At 42.7% G+C, this 21,954-nt stretch overlaps 1 long non-coding RNA gene and 2 other non-coding genes across 3 annotated transcripts; all 3 read right to left on the bottom strand.

Moving 5' to 3' along the window:
- Positions 1 to 318: 318 nt before the first annotated feature.
- Positions 319 to 391, bottom strand: trnar-ucg (transfer RNA arginine (anticodon UCG)). The gene has a single exon. It is a non-coding gene; the product is annotated as a tRNA-Arg (tRNA).
- Positions 392 to 1,235: 844 nt separating this feature from the next.
- Positions 1,236 to 1,308, bottom strand: trnar-ucg (transfer RNA arginine (anticodon UCG)). The gene has a single exon. It is a non-coding gene; the product is annotated as a tRNA-Arg (tRNA).
- A 5,023-nt stretch (positions 1,309 to 6,331) lies between these two features.
- On the bottom strand, positions 6,332 to 21,405 carry LOC148134707 (uncharacterized). Its single transcript, XR_015755688.1, has 3 exons — positions 21,132 to 21,405; positions 12,178 to 12,283; positions 6,332 to 9,063 (listed from the first exon to the last, which is right to left on the bottom strand). It is a non-coding gene; the product is annotated as an uncharacterized LOC148134707 (long non-coding RNA).
- Between the last annotated feature and the right edge of the window lie 549 nt (positions 21,406 to 21,954).

Consider the following 21,954-nt stretch of genomic DNA (forward strand, 5'->3'; position numbering starts at 1 on the left):
ACTGTTGTCCTCCAACCCCACATACATGCTTCTCCACTTTTAGGTGTAACTCAAACCAGTTGGACAGACAATGAGAGATGCTGCGGTGAGCTGGAATTTAAAACGGTCAACAGACTCAGTTGCAGCTTTTAAATATCAAAACGTACTGTTCCAATCCCTGCAGCTCCACAGACCCTGACATAACAGGAGCTGGCATACATCGGTCTGACAATGAGCTGCATCGGGATGAAATGCAACTTTCAAATTCAAAAAAGCAAGAATATAATCCCAGCCCCTCCAAACAACTCAGAAACGGAAATGCAACAGGAAACATGTGCTCGAGCCAGGTAGGACTCGAACCTACAATCTTCTGATCCGAAGTCAGACGCGTTATCCATTACGCCACTGGCCCAACACACACACTTTGCCCTCCCAGGTTGTCAGTATGTAATGTAAACATGGACTTCGGGCGGAAAGGGCATTCCCAAGCAGAAAGATGTGAAACAACCTCCATCTTCCCCTGCCCTTAGCCGTAGTCAGCAGGATTCGGAACCCCAAATATAAACGCCCCAGGATGTCAAGTTCCTGAAGAAGGGCTCATGCCCGAAACGTCGATTCTCCTGCTCCTTGGATGCTGCCTGACCTGCTGTGCTTTTCCAGCGACACATTTTCAACATCGATGTAATCACTCAGCTACGACTATCGTACCACGTCACGTGGTTGCCTTTCCGGGTCGCTCTGTCTGTGGAGCTGAGGAACAGTGAAAAATTATTGCATGTGTTTGAATTCAATGACCTAAGCTTCCAAAAGGTGTAAATATCGATGCATTGTGTGTGTGAGTGTATCATCCTGATAGATGGAATATACATTCAGATAAAAACCAAATCATAAGTAGCAGGAAAAATTCAGCAGGTCTGGCAGCATCTGCACAGATTGAAACAGAGACATGGGTTCGGAATTTCGCCAGAACTTTCCGAGAATTCCGTTTTCTCCCACAGTTTCTCCCACACCTGCTGAGTTTCCTCAGCATTTCCTGTTATTGTTTCAGATTCCCAACATCCACAGTCATTTGCGTTAGCCATAAAAACAACACACAAACACATATTTTTCTGGCCCCATTAAAAACCCGGCGCTGTGCAGGAAAGTGAGAGCAGTGACAGCTTCGACCGTGAGGAATCTGCGCAGCAAACGTACGAATCCAATCCCTGCACCTCCGCACAAATGAAAATGAGTGCACAAGCCAGAGAATGCCAAAGCGAGCCAGGTAGGACTCGAACCTACAATCTTCTGATCCGAAGTCAGACGCGTTATCCATTACGCCACTGGCCCAATCCACTTAAACGTGCTCAACAGCTTGTGAACAATCAGTAGAGGTTATCACATTCACTTCTTCACTTCGATGGCTCCCCTTTGGGAAGCAGTGCCTTTCACTGACAAAGGAAAGATATTTGTCCTCACGTGTCTGCTTCAGGGTCTCTTGCTCCTGTGCTGGAAGTTTCCACTGTTTTATTCACAGTCACTGTGCGGGTTTCGGTTCCACCCCAGTGAAATGTACTTTCAGACATTGAATCATGGTCGATTCCAGTCGAGGCGTTGACCAAATTCAGCGAGAAAGCTCCAGCCAGGGATCTGGAAACACACGGATATAACCTGGTGTTGTGTGATTGTTAACTTTATACACTCCAGTTCAACACCGGCATCTCCAAATCATGAGTTCAAACAAAGTTGGCAAAGCAAGTGTGAATCCGAGCTGTTCAGTGAGTGTATCGAAGATTGACACCACTTCTGACCTGAAAGAAGTGTTTCCCCGCCGGGATTAGAATTCCAAACAAAGAGATACGAAACAAACTCCCTCTTGCTCTGCCTTCAGCCAGAGGCAGCAGGATTCGAAACCGCAAAGAGAAACCGGAGCTCCCGGTGAGGGGTGCAATCACTCAGCTATACCTATAGAACCATGTCCCGCCGCTGCTTTTCTGAGTTTCGCTGTCTGCGGAGCGGAGGGAAGTGCATCGTTCTGCATTTGTTTGAATTCAATTACCTAAGCCTTTGAAAGATTTAAATATCGGTACAAGGTGTGTCTGGGTGTATCATTCCGGTCAATGGAATAGACATTCAGCTAAAAGCAAAAGCAGAAACTGCAGGAAAAAAATCATCCGGTCTGGCAGCATCTGTGGAGAGAGAATCAGAGACACCGTTTCAGAATTTCTCCAGAGTTCAGACGGATGAGGAGGGAGTCTCATAGAGACTTATGAAATCTTAACAGGACTAGACAGGATAGATAACACATTCCTCAGAAAAGGAGACCAAAACTGCACACAATATTCTAGGTGTGGCCTCACCAAGGCGACAACGCATCCCTGCTCCTGGACTCAACCTCTCACAATGAAGGCTAATATACCATCTCTTCATCAAGCAGTAAAGCTACATTGCATGAAAGCACATTACCTGAAATGCACTTGAGCATCTTCCAACGACCAGAGCATGCTGGTGACCTCTGACAACCAAAGTGGTTTCAAGGCAATGTGATGCGCTTCCATGGCAATAGACGCAGAAATGTATATGCAGTTACATAATTAAACACACGCGCTGCTGTAGAAAATCACTGCAAGCAGACCGCGAGCATTAATCAGTTTATTGCACGATGCACCGTGGGGACACACTCCGTCCGAAGAGAGGCTCAGTAGAACTCCGGACATACCGCAGGAAATTACAGGATTATAGAGAAAACAAAGACAATGTCTCCAATTTTGAATATTCGAGTGATATCAGCTGCTCTCCAGTCTGCAGGGACTGTATCGGAATGTTTACAATCCTGACAGTGAATGCATTCTCTCCTGCTGGAACCACTTTGTGAAGTACGCTTGGATGTAGATTATCAGGCTCTGGAGGTTGATCCACCGTCCATCCCCGCAATTTTCAAAGCAACATTTCTTTACTAATATTGATCAGCCTCAGTTCTCCCACTCAGTAAAATTTGCATTCTCCAACATTTCTGGTATCTGATTTGTGTCCGAGAGGGTTAGAGTTGCACATCACAGAGACAGGGCTTTGGCCCAAACTGATCCATGCCAAACAAATTATCCTTCCACGATAATCTTATTTCCCTGCACTTGACCCTTTATCCTTCTGAACCATTCCTGTGCATGTATTTGTCCAAATACCTTTTAAATATGGTTAATGTTTCTCCCTCAAACACTTCCACTGGCAGCTCATTCCATATGCTTAACAGTCTTAGTGTATAAAAGTTGGCCCTCAGGTTCCCTTATATTATTACCATCCTAACCTTAGACTGATTCCTTCCAGTCCTGGATTACCCAACGCTGGGAAACTACTGAGTGCATGCCTCTCATGGTCGTTTACATTTCTATAAGATACCCCGTAAATCTCCTACCCTTTAAATGTAAATTTAAAGTTTCAGCAACCGAGTCTCCACATCAACGATCTCACTCCCAATTTTGATTAAAAAGTTCTAGCGTGTCCTGGTTGCTCGTCCCCAAGGGATCTGCTCCAGTTAGATTAGCAATGATTAACTTCCCATTACACAGCATCCAGTATAAGATGGCCTGCTTTCTAGTTGGTTTCCACATGTATTGGTCAAGGAAACCATCCCACATACAATCCAGAAATTCCTCCTCTCCACCATTGTAACTACATTGATTAGTCCAGTCGATGTGCATTTAACATCATGCATGATCTCCAAAATACCCGCATCACATGCATCTCTAATTTCCTGTTTACTGCCATTCCCAACATCACTCCTGCAGTTTGGGGGTGTGCATGTGACAGAGCTGGTATCTTTAAAAGAGATGAGCATATCTACACGACAAGGAATGGAGACATTTCGCTCAAATGTTGACCTTGATTTGATGCTAATTAGTCTTATCCGCTTTCAATGAGTTGTTTCATAATGCTACAGCTGCCAGTTTAAGGTGATGAGCTAGAATAAGCGTGCACTTGCTTTCTCAATAGATTGATATCAGACGGGTATTGTTGACGTTTTCACCATCAGTGTAATGTCAGTGCTTCTCCAGCAGATGGCAGTGAGGACTGATAGTCGCTTCTCCGATCAACATATTCAGGCCTGTTGTGACACACTGCTGGTACAATTGAGACTTAATTGCCGGTTTTCCTAGTCACGTCACAACCATTGCACAAAGCGGTATTAGATGTTTTTGAAAGACATGACGTAAAGCAGGCATGCTTAAGTATTACTGAGTCATAGGCTTTATCATTAGTCGATATAGAATCCATGTAGGTGAAGGTCAGAAATACCATCGGAAAGACAACTTTGCTGGAATAAATGTTAGAATCATGGAATTATTTAGAAAGCATGACAGAGATCAGAAGCTAATGAAGCATGGAAAGAAAGGCAGTGTATTAATCATAGGCAAATTAATCTTCACATCAATTGACAGACAGACAGAAAGACTTTTACACTTAATAGTAAGGTCCTAGCGAGTGTTGCTGAACAAGGAGACTTGGAGTGCTGGTTCATAGCTCCTTGAAGATGGAGTCGCAGGTAGATAGGATAGTGAAGAAGGCGTTTGGTATGTTTTCCTTTATTGGTCAGAGTATTGAATGCAGGAGTTGGGAGGTCATGTTGCGGCTGTACAGGGCATTGGTTAGGCCACTGTTGGAATATTGTGTGCAATTCTGGTCTCCTTTCCATCGGAATGATGCTGTGAAACTTGAAAGGGGTTAGAAAAGATTTACAAGTATGCTGCCAGGGTTGGAGGATTTGAGAGGTTGAATAGGCTGGGGCAGTTTCCCTTGGAGCATCGGAGGCTGAGGGGTGACCTTATCGAGGTTTCCAAAATCATGAGGGGTATAGATAGGTTAAATAAACAAAGACTTTTCTCTGGGGTGGGGGAGTCCAGAACTAGAAGGCATAAGTTTATGGTGAGAGGGGAAAGATATAAAGGACACCGAAGGGGCAACTTTTTTCATGCAGAGGGTGGTACGTGTATGGAATTAGCTGCCAGAGGAAGTGGTGGAGGCTGGTACAATTGCAACGTTTAAAGGACATCTGGATAGGCATATGAATAAGGAAGCGTTTGGAGGGGGGTGGGTCAGGTACTGGCAGGTAGGACTAGATTGGGTTGGGATATCTGATCGGCATGGACGGGTTGGACCAAAGTGTCTGTTTCTGTGCTGTACATTCCTATAACTCTATCAGCAAAGGTAGTCACAAAGAAGAATTCAGATAGATTCCTGAAACAGTATGTCGTGGTTCAACCCGGAATCTTGATGGACTGAATCTGGTAATGTGCAATGAGTCAGATTTTATGCATGGTGACAGACTGAAAGATTGCCTCGGAACAGCAAAGTTTGAGCATTCATTTGGAGAGGGAGAATCTGACATCCGAAACAAACGTGCTCAGCTTATATAAGTGTAAATTGTAAACAGATGAGGGAAGAGCTTGCTGGAGTGGACCAGAAAACGGGTTTAGCAGCAAAACCCTGTGAAGAACAATGGCAATCCATTCAGAAAAACAGTTCAACGCTCACATTAATGACATAATTCAAGTGAGAAGGATAAAATCTAGGAAGGGGACGAGTGTATTATGTTTACGGAGAAAAGTTGGAAATAGCAACAAATTGAATTAAAAGGAAAACATAAAATGTGGGAAATATTTTCGGTGAGCAGGAATTCGGAATGTTTACAGAAATATCAATAAGCCAGCAAATTGGACAGGCAAATGGACGTACAAGGAATAGTGTAGGTGGGATAGGCTTCCGATCAGTTTGACAGGGCGGCGCAACATCGAGGGCCCAAGAGCCTGTACTGCGCTGTAACGTCCTATGTTCTATGTAAAGATTAATAAGGAGGGAGAAGGTAAACATCGAAAGCGAAACTACAGCTGATATTAAAGTGGACAGCAAGAGCATCCTTAAATAGAAAGAACTGAAGAGAAAAGCCAACGTGAATATAGGCGCATATCGAATGAAGCTGGGAATTCGTGACTGGGAACCACGAAATGACAGAAAAGATGAATAAATAGTCTGCACCTGCTGTGAAAGTCGCAGGCAAAGAACATTCTATAATTACGAAATAATGAAGGGCAAAAGAAACGGCGAGCAATGCAACTCAATGATTTTCACTACAAAGAAAACGTCAGAGAAATTTGCTGGAGTATTTACCGCAAAATGCACTGGAACTTATGAGGCGCAATCCAAGATAGAAAAATAAATAAGAAAAAAATGTGTTGGATGCAATAGTTGTAACTTTCCAATAATCATTAGGTTTCAGAAAAGTATTACTGGATTGGCAAAGTGACAAGGTAACATCTTTACTCAAAAAAAGTATGGACACAAAAAAGTCTGACTGAGGCCATTATTGGCAAATTAACATAATTTATTGGAAAAATTGCGTCGTCTTTAATAAAGCACGTAACACCCGAGCATTTAGAAGTACATGACATGATCAAGAGGACTGACAATGGATTTACAAAAGGGAAATCTCGCTTGATAAATGTATTAGAATTCTTTGAGAATAAGGAGGAAATAGTGATTTTTTTTGTTTTCTGAAGACATTTGATAAGGTACCACACATAAGATTATTTAACAAGATAACAGCCTGTGGTTTCGGAGGTATTGTGTTGCCACGGAGAGAAGATTGTGGAAATCACAATCGTAAGAGTGCTTGATTACACATTTAACTTTACAGGATGTCAATCTGTAGTTGGTGGATACCACATAAATCAGGTTCAGGGGACACAAATATTTACAAAATATTTTAACGACTTAGATGAGGGAAGTGAATGTACTGCAGATAAGTTGGCAAATGACAAAAAAGTTGTAGAGGAGGTAATTGGTGGGTATGAAGCAAAACAGTTTGCAGAGGGCTATAGATTGGAAAAGAGAGGGAACAAGAAACTTTGCATATTAATATAACGTGGTGAAGTAAATGAGAAATGCCATAATAAATGAAGGTATGAATTTTAGCAGGAACGGTAGAGCAACTGAATATTATTTACATAGAGATTGAATTCTGAAATCTACAGAACAGATTTGGGAATCGTCATCACAGAATGACGAGAAGCTAGCTTTTAATTTTAACTGCAACAAAGGCAAACATAATGCTGGGCTTTGTTTAAAAACTAATGGGATATTGAGAGTTGGAACAAAAAGAAAGACCGAGCAGATAAATGCGTGGCTGAGGAGCTGTCGCAGGGGCTAGGATTCACATTTTCCGATCATTGAGGTCTCTTCACCAACAGAAATGACATGTATAAGAGGGACAGGTTTCACTTGAATTGGAAAGGGACCAATACACTTGCAGGAAATCTTCCTCGTGGTACCCTGAAGGCTTCAACCTGGTAAGGGTGATGGTGAGACTCAACACAATAGTGAGAAAAAGGAAAAGGTTGACGATGGTAAAATAGACACGGTGAACCATTCTAAGAGTCAAGGCAGGCAACAGTTTGGCATAAATGAGGTAAGACTGAAAAGCAGCATTTACTTGAGTGCAAGATGCCTGATACATGGGACATGTGAACTTAGGACATGAATGGGAATGTGGGGTGGGGATATCATAACCATTACAGAAAGGTGGCTCAGGGATGAACAGGACTGGCCACTTAATCTTCAGGGGTGCAGATGCTATATAAAGAACAGTCGGGGTGAGGGGGGAAACAAGAGAGGAGGAGGAATGGTACTTCTGGTTCAGAAGCACATTATGGCTGGATGTTGCGAGGAAATTCCTGGGAGACTGCCCAGTGACGTTACATGGATGGAACCTAATTTTGAGAAAGGGGTGATCACCTTTCTGGGAGTGTAATATAGTCCTCTCAATAGTCAATTGGAAATTCGCAAGTGAATATGTAAGGAGGTCTCAGCTATGTCTAAGCACAATCGGATTATGGTCGGTGATTTTTAACTTTTCAAACATATTTTGGGACTGTCATAGTGTTAAGGTCTTGGATGGGGAGTAATTGATGAGGTTTATGCAAGGAAAATTTCGTATTCAATATATGGAAGCACCGACTAGAGGTTGTGGAATGCTTGAACCTCTGTTGTGAAACGGAGCAGGACAATTGACTGAGATGTCCTGGGGCGCAGACGTCGGAGCAAGTAATCGTAATTGTATTAGTTTGAAAACCGTTATGAAAAAGGGTAGAATTGATTAAAAAAATGAATGTTTCAAAGTGGAGTGAGGCCAGGTTTGACGGTGTCTGACAGGAACTTTGAAAATCTGGTTGGGGTGGAGATAGCGGGCTATTCGCTGGAAAAGGGACGGTTGGGAATTGGGAAGCACTTAAACATGAGATCATGAGAGTTCAGTGATGGTATGTTCCTGTTTGTGTGAAGGGCAAATCTCGTCGGTGCAGGGAAAGCAGTATGACAAGAGAAATCGAGACTCTGTCAAGAAATAGGAGATATATATATCAGGTGTAGACAGCTGGGATCGAGTGAATCCGGAAAAGGATATAAGGGCAGTCGGAAATCACGAGGGTCAAAAATGGGCATGAAGTCACTTTGTCAAATAGAGTTAACGAAAATCCCAAACGATTCCATTAATGCAGTAAGGGTACAAAAATAACCAAGGAGACAATGCAGCCGCTTAAAGACCAACATAGCTGTCTATGTGTGAGACCACAAGAGATGGATGAGACACTGAGCAAATATTTTGCATTAATAGGTGTATGGAAACTAAGGAAATTGGGAAATACATGGCGATGCCTTAAAAAGAGTTCATCTCAGAGTAGAGGAGGCACTGCATATCTAGAAACCAAAAACAGAGAGAAATCTCTGAAATCCCTGAGATCTGATCAGGTGTTTCCCAGAACTTAGTGGGAAGCTTAGGAGGAGATTCCTGAGCCCCTTGCTGAGATATTTGTATCATTGATAATCATGGATGAGGTGCCGGAAGATCGGAGATTGGCTAATGTGGTGGCATTACGTAAGTTGGCTCTAAAGGAAAACCAGGACATCATGGAGATTTGAGCTTTCTCGCCACAGATGCTGCCAGAGCCTCTGAGTTTTTCCACAATTTCCGTTTTCTTTTGTTTCAGGTACACGGCATCTGCAGTTGTTTTGATTTTTCTTTAGTGGTCGTGGAGTGTTGTCTTTTGGATTGGAGGTCTGCAAAAACATAACAATACCAGAACGTAAGAAATGTGAGAAGGATTCAGCCATCTGACCCTACGATGGGGTTCAACAAGACCATGGATGATCATCCCATGGACTGAGCTCCACTTACCCACCTGGAGGCTCCCTGCCTCCATTCCTCATGAAGGGCTTTTGCCCGAAACGTCGAATATCCTGCTCCTCGGATGCTGCCTGACTCGCAGTGCTTTCCCAGAAACAAACTCTCAGCGTTTAATCTCTAAGGTGACCCTGAATAGGTTGGGGCTTTTCTTTTTCCTGCAGCACGAGGAAAGGGGGCTGAGGGTTGGTCTGAACAAGATCCAGAAATCATGAGGGGCATTGTTATGATGAATAGCCAGGGTCTTTTTCAGAGTGTTGGGGAGTCCAAAAGTATAAGACAGAGGATTATGGCGAGAGGAGAAACGTTGGAAAAGGTCCTGAAGGTAACGTTTTCACACAGATGGTGGTGTATACACAGAAAAATCTGCTAAAGGAAGTGGTGGAGGCGAGTATAAGTTTAAAATTTAAAAGGCAGCTGGATGTGTGTACGAGAAGGAAACATTTAGAGAGATATGGGTCACCTGTTTACCATATTGGGATTTTAGTTCAGCACAGATGAGTTGGAACGAAGGATCTGCTTCCGTGCTGTATAACTGTATGACTGTAAGTTTTGTTAAAACTTAGAAGAAGCTCTCGTCATATCACAGCTGAATACTATCAACTATTGCGGGACTCGTATTAAAGGAAAGATACTCTGGAATCCGAGGCAATCCACATGAGGTTCAATAGACTGATCTTGAGGATGGAGGGACTGTCTTGAGAACAGAGATTGAGTAGTTTGAGCTTGTACCAATTGGAACATAGATTATTCAGTGGTGACATTCTGAAATTTCAGGAAACATGGTGCTTCAAATGCAGAAATGTTGTTTCCACTTTTGGGAGAGTTCAGGACCAGGGAGTGTAATCTCTGGCTTAAAGGTCACAGATTTAAGGCAGAAGAGAAATTCTTCTCCAAAAATGAAGTGAATCTGTAGAATTCTTTACTACAGGACACCGAGGTTGGGCCATTGGGTACTTTCAAATGTAACTGGGCAGATTTTGAATCTTTAATGGAATCAGTGCTGATTGGGAAAAGGTTGAAAAGCGGAGGTGAGGATTATCAATCCAACCACAACGTCATTGACTGGAAGACAAAACTCCATTGACAAAATTGCCCGCTTCCGATTCCTCATAATTGACCTTGAAACACATAAAAGTGGATAAATCCCCAGGACCTGATCATGTGTAGGTTAGAACTCTATGGGACGCTAAGGAAGTGATTGCTGGTCCCCTTGCTGAGGTACTTGTGTAATCAAGAGTCATAGGTGAGGTGCTGGGAGACTGGAGGTTGGCTGACGTGGATCCACTGTTTAAGAAACGGTAAGGACAAGCCAGGGAACTATAGACCAGTGCGCGTGACGTTTGTGGTGGGAAGGGTTTTGGAGGGAATTATGAGTGACAGGATGTACATGTATTTGGAAAGGTAAGGACTGATTCGGGATCGTCAACATCGCTTCGTGCGTGGGAAGTCATGTCTCACAAACTTGATTGAGTTTTTTGAAGAAGTTACCAAGAGGATTGATGAGATGAGAGCAGTGGATATGATCTATATGGACTTCAGTAAGGCGTTCAACAAGGTTCCCCAAGGGAGATTGGTTAGCAAGGGGAGATCTCACAGAATAGAGGCAGAACTGACCATATGGATACAGAACTGGCTCAAAGGTAGAAGACAGACGGTGGTGGTAGAGGGTTGTTTTTCAGACTGTAGGCTTCTGACCAATGGAGTGCCACAAGGATCGGTGTTGGGTCCACTACTTTTCATCATTGATATAAATGAATTGGATGCGAACATAAGAGGTATAGTTAGTAAGTTTGCAAATGACACCAATATTGGATTTGTAGTGGACAATGAAGACGCTTATCTCAGATTTCAATGGGATCTTGATCAGATGGGCCAATAGGTTGAGAAGTGGCAGATGGATTTTAATTCAGATAAATGCGAAGTGCTGCATTTTGGGAAAACAAATCATAGCAGGTCTTATACACTTAATGGTAAGGTCTTAGAGAGCGTTGCTGAACAAAGAGACCTTGGAGTGCATTTTCATAGCTCCATGAAAGCAGAGTCGCAAATCGATAGGATTGTGAAGAAGGCGATTGGTATACTTTCCTTTATTGGTGAGAGTATTGAGTACAGGAGTTGGGAGGTCACGTTGCAGCTGTACAGGACATTGATTCGGGTCACTGTTGGAATATTTAATGCAATTCTGGTCTCTGTCCTTTGGGAAGGATATTGTGAAACTTGAAAAAGGTTCAAAAAGGATTTACAAGAATGTTGCTAGAATTAGAGGATTTGTGCTACAGGGAGAGATTGAATAGGTTATGGCTGTTCTCCCTGGAGCGTCAGAGGCTGAGGGGTGACATCATCGAGTTTTATAAAATCATGAGGGGCATAGATAAGATAAATAGAGAAAGTCTTTTCCCTGGGTGGGTGAGTCCAGAACTAGATGGCGTAGGTTGAGGGTGTGCGGGGAAAGATGTAAAAGAGACCTAAGGTACAACATTTTCACACAGAGGGTGGTACGTGTATGGAATGAGCTGCCACAGGAAGTGGTGGAGGCAAGTACAATTGCAACATTTAAAAGGCATCAACAGAGATTTATAGGAAGGGTTTGGAGGGATATGGGTCGGGTGCTGGCAGCTGGGATTAGATTGGGTTGGGATATTTGGTCTGCATGGACGAGTCTGACAAAAGGGTCTGTTTCCACGCTGGACATCGCTATGACTCTATGAGCCAATATATTGGTAAGGCGTTGACTTCATGTTATTTAAGAAAACATTGTCTGATTGTGGAAATGCAAAACACGGCATCAGATATAAAAAATGGGGGAAGGCAGGAGTGGAAAAGCGAAAGAGAGACAGAGAAAGAAACGTTAGCTGTACCAATCAATCTCGAAATTGTAGTTTTTTTTGGACTAAACTTGGAAATTGATATCACTGTGATTTTTAGAATCAGACAACTTGTATATTTAAAGGGACTAACATCAATTAGTATGGAAATTCCCTGCTTACCGGCATAATGGGTCAATCCACAACAGCGATTCAAGAAGGCAGCTGACCATTACCTTCTCGAGGGCAAGTAGGGATCAATGCCAGCCAGCCAAGAGATGCCTAGGTCCTACAAATGAATAATACTTTTTAAAAATCCGTTGTTTTATTTGCATATTTGACATTATTTGTGTGCTGTGCTTGTGGGGAAATATAACCTGGGGTTTTGTTGTTCTGTCATCTATTCTGAGAGTTCTATTTCTGTGTTTATTTACATAAACGTTTCACTGGTTTCAAAGCAGAGTTGATGACAGTAAAGCCAGATGAACGGAGTTTCAAATGATAAGTTTCAAATCAAACCAAGTTTATTTGAAGAATGTTGACAGTTTGCAGAAGTGAATGCAAATTTCATGACTATCGATTGCTACAGATATTATTTATATCTGGAAGATGAACATAATTTAACATTTGAATTTAGCTTAATATTTGAATTCTGGAAGTTCATGCAATGAAACATTTCTCTCCAATTGGATCCACTTTGAACATTGATTTATATTGTCGTCCTTTTATACAGTAAAATTTCCAACAATGCAACATAGCTCAAAGTGCGTTTTAGAATATTAATATAAAATAGTTGAAATGAAATCAAGAACCGCCACAGCCATTTCACCTAATCGATGTTGTTGTTGCGAGGTTTAGTCACGCTTATATTTTCTTTTAATCTTTCATAACATGTTGATGTTGCTGGCTCAGTCATCGATGGGACCCTCTCCCTAATTACACACTGTGCCACTTCAGAAATCATCAATTACCTGACAGTGGTTGCGGATTCTGATGATTAGATTCTCTACAGTGTGGAAGCAGAGCCTTTGGCCCAACAAGTCCAGGCCGCCCCTCCGAAGAGAAACCCATCTCCCTACCCTTTATTACCCCTGACTAGGGCACGTAACACTGTGGGCAATTTAACATGGCCAATTTGGATTGTGGGAGGAAACCCACGCAGACACAGGGAGAATGTGCAAACTCCAAACAGAAGGAGGGGGGAAATAGAACACAAGACCCTGGCGCTGTGAGGCAGCTGTGCTAACAACTGAGCCACAGTACCATCCATGATGTTGGCTGATGAGGTCAAGGCGATAGACGGATTTTCTAATGGTGATTAGTAAACCAGCTGTTTTAGTATTTTTCCATTGACTGTGGTTACCTTGTCACCACTTTTTTCCTTGATTCCAGGATTACTTTGAATTCAAATTTCCCCTTGGCAAATGGTGTATTCCACCTCCTGTCCACACAAAGTCCAACTGGAGTTTGAAATACTCTTCTAGTGATATTACCACTCTGATCATAATGTTGGGAATGCAGTGAGAAAGCTCTCACAAACAGAAATGCAATAAATCTGACACTTTATATCACGAATAAATATTGGAATGAAATGCTGGCAGCATCACAGGAGACTTTGCATCCAATACTCAATCTAAAATCTGTATCTGATGCTCTGGCTGCAGAACCTGATTCACCTGGTACATAATTCCCAAATTTCTGTTCTGTTTTCCTTTCAGATTTCCATGCTCCCCCATAATTTGCACGTGTTGAGTTCTTGGTTGAAATATGAAAATGTTAGTCGCATATCCCAATGTTGTCGTCAGCTATCTTTTCGAAAGTCTGCTATCTTGCTAGACTAATTATGGTGCATCTTTCTGAAGAAGCTTTAATACAAATGTTTAGCTTCTGAGTCACGTTCGTCACATGCAAGGAACAAGCGCCTTATTTTTGAATAGATTCGATTAGATTAGATTACAGTGTGGAAACAGGCCCTTCGGCCCAACAAGTCCACACCGACCCGCCGAAGCGAAACCCACCCATACCCCTACATTTACCCCTTACCTAACACTACGGGCAATTTAGTATGGCCAATTCACCTGACCCTGCACACCTTTGGACTGTTGGAGGAAACCGGAGCACCCGGAGGAAACCCACGCAGACACGGGGAGAACGTGCAAACTCCACACAGTCAGTCGCCTGAGGCGGGAATTGAACCCGGGTCTCTGGCGCTGTGAGGCAGCAGTGCTAACCACTGTGCCACCGTGCCGCCCACATAGGGTGGGGAGATCAGGTCGGAAGGGCAGGCGTCCCCTGAAGGACAGTATGAGCCATGGAACTTGCTTGAGAACTTTGGAAAGTCCATGATCATCGTTCATTACACCAGAATTTTCATTTCATATCCTTCAATGAATTGAAGCTACCATGGTAGAGATTGAACTCTGAATCTAGATCTTTCGATTGCTTATCACGTATTCATAATGCCTGCTTAACCGCTTTATTGAACTGATATGTTCACTTCAAGGATTTTTTACTGACCTATGCGACACAGTGAGCGATATTGCCCGTCTGTATGTGTCCTTCAGAAGATCAAAACAAACTGCCTTTTTGAAATGCTGTGGTCCAAAATGTTCTTAAGAAGGGAATTCCTGGAGTTTTGATCCAGTCGCAGTGAAGGATCGATTAACTATTTCCATGTCAGGATGCTGAGTGGTTTAGAGATGAGCTTACAAGTATTGCTGTTCTCATATATCTGCTGCTCTTGTCCTTCGAGATGGACGTGGTCATGGGAAGGTACTGTCTAAGGATGTTGGTCAATTACTGCAGTGTATTTTTTATATACTGAATCCTGATTGTACTGAGTATCAGATTTGGAGGCAATGTGTGCTTGTGAAGTGCTACAACTGAAGTGGGATGCTTTGTCCTGGATGATGTCAAGCTTCTTGAGTGTAGCTGAAGCTGCACCCATCCAGTCAAGTGGGGAGTTGTGCCATCACACTCCTAACTTCTGCCTTTTAGAGAGTCAATTAGCTTTGGGGGTCAGGAGGGTGAATTAGTTGCCACAGTATTCCTAGCCTCTGGCCTGCTATTCTAACCGTTGTGCTTATATGGAATGTCCAGTTAAGTTTCTAGTTAACGATAATACCCAGCATGTTGATAGTTGGGGTTCAATGATGGTAACACCATTGAATGTCAAGACGTTTTGCTAGATTATCCCTTAAGGTCTGGAAGTTGTGTCAATGCCACTCGTCAGTCCAATTCCGGATATTGTCCTTATATTGTTACATTTGAATGTGGACTGCTTCCATGTACGAGGTGTCATAAAAAGTGCTATCATCTGCGCAGATTTCAATTCTGGTCTTATGATGAAAGGAAGATGATTGATGACACAGCTGAAGATGCTTTGGCCAAGGATACTTCCTTCAGGAACTCTAATGGAGATGCCCTTGAGCAGAGACGATTGACCTCCAACAATCAGATCCATCTTTCAATGTACGAGGTGCGACTCTAGGCAGTACAGAGTTTGTCACCTGATACTCACTGATTCCAGTTCTCGTCGGGCCCTGTAATATCAATCTCGGGCGAATGTGACCTTTACGTCAAGTGCTGTCTCTCTGCCCACACTTCAGGAACTCAGTTCTTTGTCTATGCTTAAATCAAGTGTGGAATTCGGTCAGGAGCTGAGTGGAGGTTGTGCAACCCACATTTCATGTCACTGAGCAGGTTATTGCTGAGCCAGTGCTGCTTGATTGCTCTGTTGATGGCATTTTCACAGACCCAACTCATGACTGAGCATGGGAGCAGAAATTTGTCAGTTTGGATTGTCCTGTTTTCTGTGCTCAAGACGTGCCTTGCCTATTTCCTACACTGGGAGAAAGTGAGGACTGCAGATGCTGGAGACCAGAGTTGAAAAGTGTGGTGCTGGAAAAGTGCAGCAGGCGAGGCAGCATCCGAGGAGCAGAAGAATCGACATTTTGGGCATAAGCCCTTTTCAGGAGTCCTGATTCCTGAAGAAGGGCTTATGTCCAAAACGTCGATTCTCCTGCTCCTCGGATGCTGCATGACCTGCTGCGCTTTTCCAGCACCACACTTTTCAACTATTTCACACACTGTCGGATTTTGGCCAGTGTTGCAGCTACACTGGAAGTGTTTGCCTCGCTCAAGCCATCAGTATTTTTGTCGGCTACATAATGTTTGAGTAAGCAGTGCTCCCCAGAGTATCTTGTTATCACGTGGAGAGAAGCGAATTGGCTGAAAACATATATCTGTAATATTGCTGATAATTGGACGAAGCCGAGATGGATCGTAAAATTGGCACTTCTGACGATAGATTGCTGTGAATGCTTCAGCCTTAACTTTTACACTGATATGTTGTGCTCTCCATCAGGGACGATAGAAATATCTGTGGAGCCTACCCCTCCGATGAGTTGTTTAATTATCCACCAGAAAAAATGTTTGATGTGACCCTTTACTCAATGCACATTTGGAAGATTGAAGGAATGTTAGCCCTTACTACAAGATAATTTGAACACTGGAGCAATGAAGCTTTGCTTTAGTTGCATAGCAGTTTGGGTAGACCATAATTGGTGAACGGTGTGCAATTAAGTTTTCCTTATGTCTGGAAAGCTATTATCACCATAGAGGCAGTGCTGTGAAAGTTCATTGGCCTTTTATTAGCCCTGATTGTATTGAATCACAGGACAAGCTTGGTGATGTGTATAGCCTACTCGTGGTCAATATTTTTATGTTTCAATGACTCCTGTATCTAAATACATTACATGAACTGCTACTCCTTTATCAACTGCACACGCTGAAATTTGTCAGAAATCTGCAATGAACTGCAGGCATGATTTTTCCATTACAAAGTCACATTGATTCCATCTGATTAACTTGACCGTTCCTGATAATAGTTTCTATTTTACTCCTTATGCAAGAAGCTGACTTAACTGTCAAGTAGCTTCTGCTTTCTGTATCTCCCCCTTTTAATGAAGGATTTCAATTGACAATTTTCCAATCTCATAGAACATTCCCTGATTTTGGAAACTAAAAACTAATGCATGAAACATTTTGCGGGTCACTTTTCTGTTAATTTTCCGAGCATGAAGTTGAACCCCTATCTGGGCTTCAACTATTTTATCAGGAACGCTTCACTGGCGATTGTAATTTTAATTCTATCTCAACCTTCTTTGGTTTTCCTGATTTTCCACCTATTTCTGATGTGGAGGACTGTCGCAATGTACCTATACAATGAATTGATCATTTCCTTTTTGTTGCTAGTTTCACTGACTCAATGTCCACAACACCAACGTCCATATTGTTAATTATATTTTAAAACATGTCAGTAATATCTCTGTCTATTTAATCTAACTAGCTAACCCTAACTTTTAGTCTGATACTTGTTTCTTTATTAAACTTATATTCTTCCACTTTCCTATATCTGTCAAATCTTCTGGACTAGCCCCTATCAGTGTGCAATAATATAGATTTATACTCAGTTTAGTGCCGGTATTTTATTTTGAAACATGGATTGTGATTGTTTTCTTTGGGTTTTGTTTTCTTACGCTGCAGAAATGATCTCTGCGGCATATTCTGAAATATCTACTTTAATGTCCATTACTACACAAGGAAGAACAATGAACAAAGTAGATTAACAGCCCAGGAACAGGCCCTTCCGCCCTCCAAGCCTGTGCTGATCTAAATTCACTATCTAAACCTATCGCTCAATTCCTAAGAATCTGTGTCCTACTCATGTATCTGTTCAGACCCACCGTAAATGAATCTACCGTGCCTGCCTTTACTATCTCTGCTGGCAACGCCTTCCAGGCACCGAGCACATTCTGTGTAAAGGACTTCCCGCGTGTATCCCCCTTAACCTTTTCACCTCTCACCTTGAATGCGTCATCTCTCGTTATTGAATCCCTCACCCTGGGAAAAAGCTTATCTCTATCCACCGTGAGTGCACTTTCCATGATTTTGTAGACCACAATCAGGTACCGACCCCCCCCCCCCCCCCCGATCTTCTGTTCTCTAATGAAAACAACTTCAACCTATTCCACCAGGCAACATCCTCGTAAACCTTCTCTGCACCCCCGACAAAGTGTCCACGTCCTTTTGGTAATGTGGCGACTAGAACTGTACACTGCATTCTAAACACGGCCGAACCAAAGTTTTGTACAATTTTAATAAGACCTACCAGCTATAATACTCAATGCCTCATCAGATGAAGACAAGCAAATTATATGCCTTCTTGACAACTCTATCCACCTGTGCAGCCAGCTTCAGGGTACAACCTAACTCCCAAATCTCCCTGATCATCAATTTTCCCCAAGACTCTTCCGTTTTCAGTATCGTTTGTTCTAGAATTAGACTTCCCAAAATGCATCACCTCACATTTGCCTGGATTAAACTCCAACTGTCACATCTCCACCCAACTCTCCAGTCTAACTGTATTCTTCTGTATTCTTTGACAGTCCCCTATGCTTTCTGCTACTCCACCAATCTTCCAGCCATTTGCAAACTTACTGATCGGAACAGCAATGCCCTCTTCCAGATCATTTTGTATATCACAAACAACAGTTTCCCCAGCACTGATCCCTGTGGAACACCACTGACCGACTTTCTCCATTTCGAGAAGCTTCCTTCAACTATTGCTTCCTGTCTCCTGTTGCTCAACCAGTTCTTTATCCACCTAACTAGAACACCCTGCACACCATGTGACTTCACTTTCGCCATTAGTTTACCATTGGAAACCTGATCAAACTCCTTACTAAAGTCCATGTATATGACATCTACAGCCTTTCCTTCATCTATCAATTTGGTCACTTCCTCAACAACTCTATTAAATTGGTAAGGCACAATCTCCCCCACAGAAAACCACATTGTCTATCACTGATAATCCCATTCCTTTCCAAAGATAAATGGATTTCATCCCTCAGTACATTCATAGCAATTTTCCCAGCACTGACATCAAGCTCACTGGTCTGGAATATCCCTACAACCCTTCTTATGCAGGGGAAACAACATGAGCAACCCTCCAGTCCACCAGCACCTCACCTGTGTTTAAGGATGCTACCAAGATATCTGTCAGGGCCCCAGCTATTCTCTCGCTTCCCTCAACAACCTGGGATAGATCCCTCCTCTCCTGGTGCTTTATCCACCTTAACACCATTTAGGCTACCCAACGCATCTTCCCCCCTAATGTCAATGTGATCCAGAGTAAACAAGCTTCTATCTCTAACCTCAACATTCAACATGTCCGTCTCCTCAGTGAACACTGATGCACAGTAATCATTGAGAATCTCACCCATTTTCTCAGGTTCAACACACAACCTTACTTCCTTATCCTTTAGAGGACCAACACTTTCTATAGTTACCCTTTTGTTTCTAATATATGAATAAAATACCTTGGGATTTTCCTTAATTCTGTTCACTAAAGTTATTTCATGACCCCTTTTAGCCCACTTCATTCCTCATTTAAGATTGGTTCTACTCTCCTGATATTCCACCAAGGCCCATTCCGTTCTTAGTTGCCTGAACTTAATGTACACTTCCTTTTTTCTCTTGGCTAGTCGCACAATTACTCCTGTCTTCCAAGGTTCACGAATCTTGCGTTTCCTATCCCTTGTTTTCAAAGGGACATGCCTGTCCTGCACTATCTTCAACTTATCTTTGAAAGCCTCCCACATGTCAAATGTGGACTTCCCTTCAAATATCGACTCCCAATCCACATTTCACAACCCCTGCCGAGTTTTGATATAATTGGCATTGGCCAAGTTTAGTTCTCTTCCCTGAGGGCAACTCTCATCTTTGTCTACCAGTATTTTAGAACTTACAGAATTGTGGTCACTGTTCCCAGAGAAATCCCCCACTGCAACGGCTACCACCTGGCCTGGATCTTTCCCCAACATCAGGTCCAATATGGCCTCTTCCCGCGTTGGACTATTGACATACTGCTCGAGAAACCTTTACTGGATGCTCCTTCAAATTGTGGCCCATCCAGACCTCTGTCACTAAGTGTATCCCAGTCAATGTTGGGAAAATTAAAATTTCCCTTCGCCAGCAACCTGTTGTCTCTACATTTTTCCATGATCTGTTTACTTATTTGTTCTTCTACCTCACGGTCACTGTTGGGGAGCCTGTAGTTCAGCCCCAAAAACGAAATTGCACACTTCGTATTCCTCAGCTCTACCCACAATGCCTCACTGCTCAAGTTCTCCTTTAGCACAAACGTGATATCATCCCTAGCCAGCAAAGCAACACCTTCCCCTCCCCCACCCCCCGCCCGCAGTATGTAGTTTTCACCTCACTGTCTACTCGTCTTCTTTTGTTGTTCCCAGCCCCTGCCACATTAGTTTAAAGCCTCCTCACCAGCAGTAACAAAAGCTCCCCAAAGGACATTAGTTTCTGGCTGGTTCAGGTGAAGACCTGAATTTGTGATAGTCCTACCTTTCCGAGATCTGGCCCCAATGTCCGACAAATCAGAACCTCTCCCTCCATCGCCATCTCTCAAGCCACGTGTTCATGCTATCTATTCTTTCATTTCTATCCTGGCCATTACGTGGGATTTGTAGCAATCCTGAGATCACTACCTTCGAGGTCCTCATCTTTAACTTCTCTCTTGTCTCCCTGAGTTCTGCTTTCAGGACCTCATCACAATTTTTACTTATATCATTGGTGCCTATATGCACCACGATAGCTGGCTGTTCACGCTCCACTTTCAGAATGCTCTGCAACAGATCGGTGACATCCCTGACCCGAGTTCCAGGGAAACAACATTCTATCCAGGAATCTCGTTTTTGGCGTTAATAATTAGCACACCGTTATTAGTTATTCCTTTGAATGATTTACCAACTCATTTTAATTAGTTCTGTTTTTATACCTTCATAGTTGTCCTTATTTAATTAAATAATACTAGTCTTAGCCCACTGTTTGTGACCTCAGAACAAAGAGAAAATTCGCAACAAGATCGCTCCTGCCTCGGGTCATTATTTAATCAAATCTCATGGCGTAACATCAGAAGCGCTTAATCTCTACTCTTTCTCTTAAAAATACCTGTTATTCACTAACTAAAATCTTATATTGCTTCTTGATATCTTACATGAATGAAAATAAAAAGAGAACAGCAAATACAACTGAAGATAGGTACAAGGTAGAAATACCTGTGCATTGATGCAAACTCTCCTTGCCTTTGACCTGAGATATCGCCGAAGTTTGCGAAAGGTTTCCGTGTTTAAACAGAGAATTGCAAATGGAACTAATAATTGTCCTTTGGCATGTTTCGCCCAGTGATAACTCTCGGCTGACAGTTAATGTACTTTAGCTAAAATAATCTTGGGTGCTTTATGTTTCATTCTGGAACCTGGGAATGGAATTGAATACAATGTTGAAACCAACTGTAATCTGCCTATTTGGTTTTGATGCTGTCAGTGTGCGTTCACCCTCACAGGCAGGAAGACTGCTTGCATTGATAACAGGGAATTGTTGCCCCGTGTGTCATTCTCAGCTGACACAAAACTTCCTGTTTCTGTGTGCCACACATTTCACTTCTGATCAGAAAATAAAAACCCAGGGGAAACAGTCTGAGGAAACATCTGCCAATGTGGCCTATATCTGGTAACAGGTTCATGGGGCAATTACGTTGAAGTAACATTTACAAATCAACCTGTCGAACTCGGTTTAACAGTCCGATTCCAGGACGTTGTTGGACGAATCTCCAAACCATCTAACAAGATCATTCAATTCTCAAAATCTGGAACACTTCGACTGTACCTTTTAATAATTCTGATCTTGCACTTTTTGTTACTTTTTCTTATGATATAAAGTTTTTTAAAATCAGTTTTAGATTCTATATTCTGCAGCCATCATCTCCCCAGCAGTGTGGGGAGGTGTAGAGGGAGACGACAAACTCTAGGGAGTGGGGATGGAGATGTGGGGGCCAGGGAGACACACAGACTCCGGGAGTGCAAATGGCAGTGTGGGGTG

Source organism: Chiloscyllium plagiosum, unplaced genomic scaffold, assembly GCF_037043375.1.
Source record: "Chiloscyllium plagiosum isolate Xiang-an unplaced genomic scaffold, Cpla_swu_hap1 HiC_scaffold_53X, whole genome shotgun sequence".
NCBI lineage: Eukaryota > Metazoa > Chordata > Chondrichthyes > Orectolobiformes > Hemiscylliidae > Chiloscyllium > Chiloscyllium plagiosum.